Source organism: Chaetura pelagica, unplaced genomic scaffold (assembly GCF_000747805.2).
Source record: "Chaetura pelagica isolate M959 unplaced genomic scaffold, ChaPel_1.0 scaffold1106, whole genome shotgun sequence".
Taxonomy (NCBI): domain Eukaryota; kingdom Metazoa; phylum Chordata; class Aves; order Apodiformes; family Apodidae; genus Chaetura; species Chaetura pelagica.
Window position 1 is genome coordinate 96,147 of NW_009953788.1, and position 8,190 is coordinate 104,336.

Below are 8,190 nucleotides of genomic sequence, written 5' to 3' on the forward strand. Positions count from 1 at the left end.
TTGATTTTTTTTTTTGGCATTTTCGTTTTTTTTTTTTTTTTTGGGGGGGGGGGGTTGTTTGTTTTTTTATTGTAAATGATACAGCTGAAGCCATCTGGTTCTAACAACATCAGAGGGAGAGCATACTGTTCATAAACCTCCCACTGACACCCTCCCCTCCCCAGATCTGAAATGTAATTCAAGTTAACTCACAATCTGTGGCATGTTTTGTTACTGCAGGGATGGCCATGCCAGTTGAACAGTTGGAGATTTGAATTCCACGAGGAGATAGTATATTTATCAAAACAAGATTTCAGAGAGACATTTTTTTATGACTTGGTCTTCTCAACTGCAGTGTAGCCACCACAGACCCAGGTCCAAAACCTAGGTTGGACCCCACGCTCCTGCTTTTAATTCCACCTCTTTCCCCCCCTCCTCAGGGTATTACAGAGAGACATTTCATCCCTGTGTGCAGTATTTCATATGCTTCCTTCTCCCTATTATCTCCTTGCTCCTGCTTCCTCTGCCTCCTTTTGTGCTGACCTAGGAGGGTTGCAGCCTTCATCTGGATGAGGGGAGGGAAGAGGGGAAGGAGAAAACACCTCAGTGGATCCGACCTCTCCAGCAGCAGGAGGATGTTCCGAGTGCCCTTCAGCCAGAAGCAGTCAGCTCTCTCTGAGGATCCAAACACCAAATGTTTTTTACTGGCCAAAAGATTTCTTGCTGGCTGCCCCCTTGGGCTTTGTTATTGCAGACTCGGATTCTATTGAGGTATTTTTCTTATTGTGTGAGTTTTTCCAGATGAAAGGAAACAGCTTGTCTGCTTATGAGCAGAACAAACAGCAGAGTGGGGAGAGCTGCTGTGCTTTGAAACTCTCTGGGTCTTTGTTCTGGTTTTCAAACTGCAGTTAAGGACACAATACCATATCTCTTTTTTTTTTCGTTGTTTTTTTTTCCCCTTTTATTTCCCCTCCACTTCCTTGAAGGAGCCAGATATATTAAAACAAAGAAACCAAAACCAAACTTCATTGCAGGTTTCTCAAATTCTGTGCAATTAATTTGCAGAAGGCTTTGCTAAAATAATTACCTTGTTCAGTCAACTTGGGCCATGCAGTTTTTCTTTCTCTCTTGACTTCCATTGAACTTGTGTTGCAGAATTACTTACCTCACTTATTTCTAATGACTTTTTTTTGTTGTTGTTAATATAAAGATACTTAATTATAAAGGGTGCATTTATTATTTATTTTTGCCTGCTGCCCAGTTGGATCTTTGGCTGCAATTCCAGGCACATGCTGCAGCAAATTTGGCCTTGGCAATTCTGGTTTCTTGTCTTATGTTACATTTAAAGTTTACTTCAAATTAAAGTTAACTTTAAAGCTGCCAGAGGTGGTGCTGAAGGGTGCACAGCAAAAGGGGGTATGGCTGGGAAGTGCCAGCTTGAACTGCACAAGGAAACAATGAGTAAAAGAAACTATGAGACAGATGGAATTAAAAAGAGCCCATTACATAGTTGGAGAAATAATTTGTTGTTGATCTGGAAGGTTTTTGGAAAATAAGTACGAGTGGTTCAGTGTAGGAGGTGGCCTTTGAATTCAGTTGGAATTTGGGCAGAGCAGAGGCAAGAAAATTCAGCTGAGTTTTGTGTTAAGTTTGGGCTTGGATTTTACATCTTGTTCCTGCTTGATACATTAGACTTTGTCTCTGAGACTGAATAATTAAAATCACTTGAGGAAATGTGTTAATTGATGGAGTAAGTTGGGAAGGGATTGAGAGAGAATTGCAATTATTCCATCAAATGATGAAAAATCACAGGCAGGAGAGATAAAATATAGGGCTCCTCTTTGAATAATTGAAAAGCATCAATGGCTCCCCCCCAAAAAGTAGTAGTTAATTGAGATGGTGGATGATAAACTGAGTGGGAACTGGAACACTTCTCCCTGCCCTCCAGAAAAGAAATGATGGGCTGTTATGCTGGAGTATTTTTCTCCAATTCAAATGCAGGAATGTTACTTTGAGCTCTGCCATTGGGTGATGGAGCAGGAATTGAAGAGCAAGTCGTTGACTCTTGCCACTGGGGAGCAGTGTTGAGGACAAGAACTCTTCAGATGTTGGTACCGAGCTGCCAGGGAAGCTTTCTGAGCCTTGGCATAGCCAAGAGGTTTTGCATCTGGGAGAAATGGGATGAAAACAAACAAATGAAAACCATTTTCTAACTGTCATTCCACTTCTGGAAGGCTCCTGGCAGACAGAGATTATCCCTGGGCATCTTTGAGTCATTCAAAGCCTACTAGAGAAGACACTTCATCAAGCAGGGATCTGGTTCTGGTACAGGGAGAGGTTGGTCCTTGGTATTTAATCCCTGCCATTCCAGAGGGTGACATCCTTGCCTGGATGTCTGCTCAGCTGCTCCTCCCTGGAGTGCTTATTTATCTTAGCACGATAAGATGAAGCACTGCAGGTATTAACTCTTCGGACTGTTGCATCCCATAGCTGGGGTGGGTCCTTTTTCCCTGTTCACATCCACTTCTACTTCAGTTTTATGTTAGAACTCCAAGGTTTTGGTGCCTTTTTTATTTTGGGTGAGGAGTTTCCCACTGTTAATTCCTGTTGTTGCTGCATTGCAGTTTGTCCACCCTTCCTTTCTTTCCCACTAACTTTGTCCACTCCTCGAAGCAGGTGGCGTTTGCAAAATTATTGCTTATTACTGAATTTTGGCCAAACAACAATTAGACTCCACAAAAATAGCTCAACAGGATGTTGAGTTTTTCAGTCTGTGGCTGCGCTGCAGCTCACAGCCAGCTCTGGTGATTGTTGGAGGCTTGTCAGGCTTTCACCCTCACTGCAAGGACAACTGGCCAGTGCTTTTTGTGGCCAGAGAGTTGGCAGATTGGATGGTTTCTCTTTTTATTGTCAGTGTTAGTGGATTTTGGGGGAGGTTGGCTTCTGTCCTGTGTGCTGGCCAGCAAGGAGACAGCAAGCTCAGGGGAGATGATGATCAGGCCTTGCTGTCCTGGGGTGATGAGTGAAATAACAGTGTCCTGTGATGGTGTGTCCACCCAGTGGCAGCCTCCAAGTTGTCTTTAGAACAGAATATTTGCAGTTGGGAGGGACCTGCACCTATCACCCAGTCCAACTCCCTGTGTCTGTGCAGCTGGGAGAGGAATCTTTTGTTGCATGTTTCTATGTACATGGGACTTCTCTTCACTCACTGGACAGGCCCATTGTGAGGGTTTTGCTGAGGACAGGAGCTCCATCCCTTGCAGACACTGCCTGCAACTGGAAAACATGTAGACAGAACCAACCAGGACCTACCCTGATGGGTTGTAATCATTTCTCTCTCTAGAGGATGTGAAATTAAAACGCCTTCTCTTTATTCTCCTCGGCTCAGTGTGGTTTCACTCCTGACTCAGATTCTTCTGAATCTAAAAAAAAATCCCCAACAACAAACAAAACAACAGCAAAGAAATCATAAAAATAAACCACCTTGCAGATTTGATTTCTACTGTGATGTGCCAGATGGTAAAACCTGAGTTAGGCAGCAGGCATTACTTTGCTGGGGCCTGTAAACAAACCTGAGCTCCAAAATATTCTTTAATGAGCTCGATTTATTTCTTGGTGCTGAAGCCTCAAAAGGCAAGGGAAAAAGAGAGGCTTTTCACATACAGTAAACGTTTAAATAAGCCTTTCCCTTCCTTTAGCACCGCAGCAATAACTCCATCCCATTCCAGGGCTGTTGGGACTTCTAAAACACATAATTCTGTGAGGTTATAATTGCTGTGGGTGCCTTAGCGTGGCGTGGGGCTGGGCTGTAGGACATAAGTGGTGTTTTTGTTATATTGATGAGTGGTTGGCTTTTTAAATCTTGTCTGTATCTTCTTTGACAGCTCCATTCTCCAAAATTAAATGGAACAAATGCCTTTTTGCCTGCTGCCCTGCAGCAGCTCTGCTCTTTTTTGGATCTGCTTTACTGGCTGTGATGGTGCAGTGATTGATAGGTACAGGTAGATATTTGCAGTGTCAGTTCAGCAGCGTGGAGATGAAACACTGGATTTAAAAGCTGCAGCTGGTTTGAGTAGTGGCTCCATTTGTGTTCCCTCTCCTAGCCCAGGCACATCGGGCTGCTCAGTGTTCTTTGCCTGCAGCATGTGGAGAGGAACTTCTCAGGGTTCTGATGTAAGCAGAGTTTTGGTGAACAGCCACCAGGTATTTAAAATACATGTTATTACCTTCCTCCTAATATTTCAAACCTTTGGCTATAGATTCATGTCATACACCCACAGGCTTCTTGTGTGCTCTGTAAAGTGGCAATATAAGGAGGAGAGAACAGGCTCTAGAAGTGGTGAGGAGAGCTGGATGCAGCAGAAAGTAGGTAGGCTGTGTTTAAGTATAGATGATGTGTACAATATGACTTTCTTCTTCAAAGCTCTTTACTTGTTTTAAAAACAAACAACAACAAACCAGCCCCAAACTTCAAACCTTTGCAATCTTCTGGCTCTCAGCATCCTACTAGAAATGCTTTTCTTGAATAGACAGAGGACTGGTAGAGATAAGAGTCTCAAAACATGATCAATTTTGACACTCCCAGGTCCCAGCATTGACAGTCTCAGCAGAAAGCTCTGCCTGAACTGGATCTTCATGTTTATTCCCCATTTGTTAACACAGGAGATTTGGGGATGTTTGCATTGCCACTCCCTCTGCTCATGCTGTTCTTGGCAATGGCTGCATGGCTAGAGAGCTGCCAAGACAAAAATTGGGCCAGTACCTTGTTTCCAAAGGTTTCTTGGACATGGCAAGAATGCTGGAATGTCCCATCTTGTGTTCAAAGAGTTTGAAGCAATTTTAAGCTCAAGTTCCACCTGTTTTCCAAGCTTCATTCCCAAAATAGAAATAAAATCAGGAGAATGCCAAGCCCACCCTTTGGATCATAAAAATATAAATGGGAAGTTGTGTCCTCTGAGACCTCCTTGTGCTCTTTTGGTGCTTTGGGGATGGAATAGCTCTCCTCCAGCTGGCTGGAGAGGGATGTTTTTCCAACATTCAATTCCATCCCTAGACACAAACAACCCTGTGTAGCTGAAACAGACCTCAAAATAAGGAGTTCCTGTAAAATAGTAACTGTGGGGAGATTTCTTCCATCAGCACCTATTAACCAAGAGGTTGTCCCTGTTGTCTCTCAGATCAGGCACAGGAATAGATCCCAGCTGTGATTTCTTTAAGTAGGGCTTCAAGAATAATTTGAAAAGGATCCAGAAGCCATAATCTGCCACATCCTTCTGTCTCAAGACAAGATCATTTTTAAATCTGGTTCAAACCTCTTCACTGGCAATAACTTCTCCACAGCTCACAACCTGTGGAAGCAAAAGTAGGTGGATCTTCTTCAGGTTAATTGCTGTAGCTTTTTATGCTGAGAGGACATGGATTAAGACACACGAGTCCTGTTCTCCAGCTGATTTGCTCCTGTATGCTGTCACCTCAGAACTTGCTTCTGGTTGCTTTCAAGGTATAAGGAGAGGTAAGGCAAAACTTCCAGAACTGCAGATAAAATTCAGCTGGTTTTAGGGGTGAGGAAAAGGAGAAAGAAACCACTGAGCAGCATTTACTGCCAATCATTGATAAGGATATGACAGGATTGATGGCTGCTCAGAAAACCTTTCACTTGTGTCCATTTTTTTTTAAAGTCCTACTATAATAGGTAATTAAAGTGTACTAATTGAATTAAGATCCCATCTGTCTGAGTTCAGCAAGCCAACAAGTCCCATAATTAAGATACCATGTTTGCTGTAACAGAGGCTGCAAACACAAGAGCTGGCCACCACCAGCATTAGCAAGTATCTGCCTTCCATGACAAAGTGCCAGAGGACCCAATGGGCTGAGGAGATGAAAATCAAAGCTGCAAGGTAAGCAGCAACTCCTGGGATAACAGGAATGCAAGGAACAGTTGTGCTGCTTCTGGTAAATGAGAAAAAATGCCAAGTTGAGCTGGGTGCAAACATTTTGAAGCACTGGAAGGTGGCAGCAGTGGTGATTGAAAGACTCTGTGCTGGGTATCTCAGGGTCTGATCACCATCCCAGGGTCTCATCACCTTCTTGGTGGGATGAGGTCTGATAGTGAAGGCATGGAGAAAGAACATATGGTTAAAGTCAGTGTCTTCAGGCTGCAATTTTGAAAGGCTTATGAAGAACCAGTGTGTCCTCAAACTGATGTGCAGACACTATAGGTTCCTGGGTTGCTCCAGCCTGGGCTGTCTTCACTTCTGTATTTAACCATCAGCCCCACATGCTTGTGTAGGGATTGTAGTTTTCTGAACAAGACTTGAATATTTCAGAGCCCCTGGGCCTGAGAGTTGGAAGAATTTCCCTCTAGTGCCCATAGCACTGAACAGGCCCCTTCCATAGTGTGCAGTTGGGGAAGACCCCACGGTGGGTAGTTGTGGGGAAGACCCCACGGTGGGTAGTTGTGGGGAAGACCCCATGGTCTTCCCAGTGCACTGGGGGGACCAGGACAGGCATGAAATAGTCAGTCTTCCAGGAGGACTGGGGGAGCAGGAGAGCCAGTGGTCCAGGATGAAGTCCTCCAGCCACATGCTGAAGCTGCAGACCTGTGTCCTTGCTGGTGCCAATGCTTTGAGCAGACCACAGCAGCTCATTTATTTATTTTTCTCTCCCTGATGGGGAAAATCTCCCGATGAGGAGGCGAAGTGAAAGCGGCTGCTTCTGGGTGCGGTTTGAGAGTGGAGAGACATCTGCCATGGATCAGAAAAGCCTGGCAGGTGGAGAAACACCAGCCTTCCCTTCTCCCTGTCTTCATCCTGCGTGTGACACATCTCCCTTCCCCCTGTGACACGTCTCCCTTCCCCGTGTGTCACAGCCCAACCCCCCCGACACTGGCTCCACAAGGAGCAGCAGCACCTGGAACCACCAGTCCTGCTGCCCCAGAAGGTGGTGCTGGGGTGACACACCGATCTCCCCTCAATCCCAGCTGGTTTGTACCTTCTCCCCCCACCTCCTAAAATACCACTCAAAGCTACAGGAGCTGGGAGGATTCTACAGTTCAGGAGCACACAAGTCAAAACTGAATTATTTAGCATATTTTTTAGTGCAAGCAGGTGTGGGGTTTGAAGCAGTTTGAGTTGGGAATTCTCTGCAGAGGAGTTAGGGTCTGGTGGGATTTGCAAGAGCTGGACAAGTTTTCCATTCCTGTCCTCCTCTTGCTGCTGCTTGACAGCTTTTCCCTTTTGTTTTTCTCTATAAGCTCTGAATTCTCCTCTCCCTGGTGTTCTCCATCCCCTCTAACTTCCCCCTCTCCCTTTTTTTCCCCCCTTCACCTGCCGATGCACCCGTGGCTGCTCCTGTAACGATCTGGTGAGCACTGACGGGGGTGTGTGTGTGAGGGGATGTGTCCCCTTGTCCCCAGGGACTTGGCAGTCTCCTGCAGACACTGACAGAGCAGGTCAGACTGTCACCACCAGCAGATGCTACTTCAGCTGGAAACTGACCCACAGAGACTGGCCCTGGAGGTGGTTTTGTGAGGGGCTGGGGGGGGTTGCTTTCTGCCTGGGTGGGTTTTGGTGCATTGATTTCAGGTTTTTTAAATTGAATTTGACTGGTTTTTCCAAGGGGAGGGGTGGTTTGCAAAGCTGTGTGAGCACTGGAGCAGTGTGGCCTTTGTCCTGAAGGGAGAGGACAGGGATGGACACAGAGGTGGCTTGGGCAGCTCCACTGGGACCCCCCTTGGAGAGGCTTTGGGTCAGTGTTCCCCTAAAATCTCATCTTGCCTCTAAAAATCTCTTCCACCTCCCCATCCATCTTCTTCATTTTGAGATGGGGGTGTGTGTGTGTGAGCATCAGACAGACCCTCTTCTCCTCCATCATCTGCTCAACTCCATCTCGCCCAGATTTTTCCCGCAGCCTCTGGTGCTGGTGAATCCCTGAATCTGTTCACAGGGAGGGCTCCTGTGTGCCCCAGCTCAGGGCTGTGACCCCAGCTGTCCCAGCTGTCCCCAGAGGCTAAGGGAAGGGCTGTTGGGGCAACAAGCAGTAACTCAGCCCTGCGCCTGTGGCAGGAGAGCTGGGAATTGCAGCCACCCTCACACCCCAACGCTCTGCAATAATTCTGTGCCACCCAAGTAAGTCTGAATTATCTGTACAGCACTGAAATGGGAATAGTTCTCTTTTTTTTTCCATAAAATATCTTTATTCTTGTACTCAGCT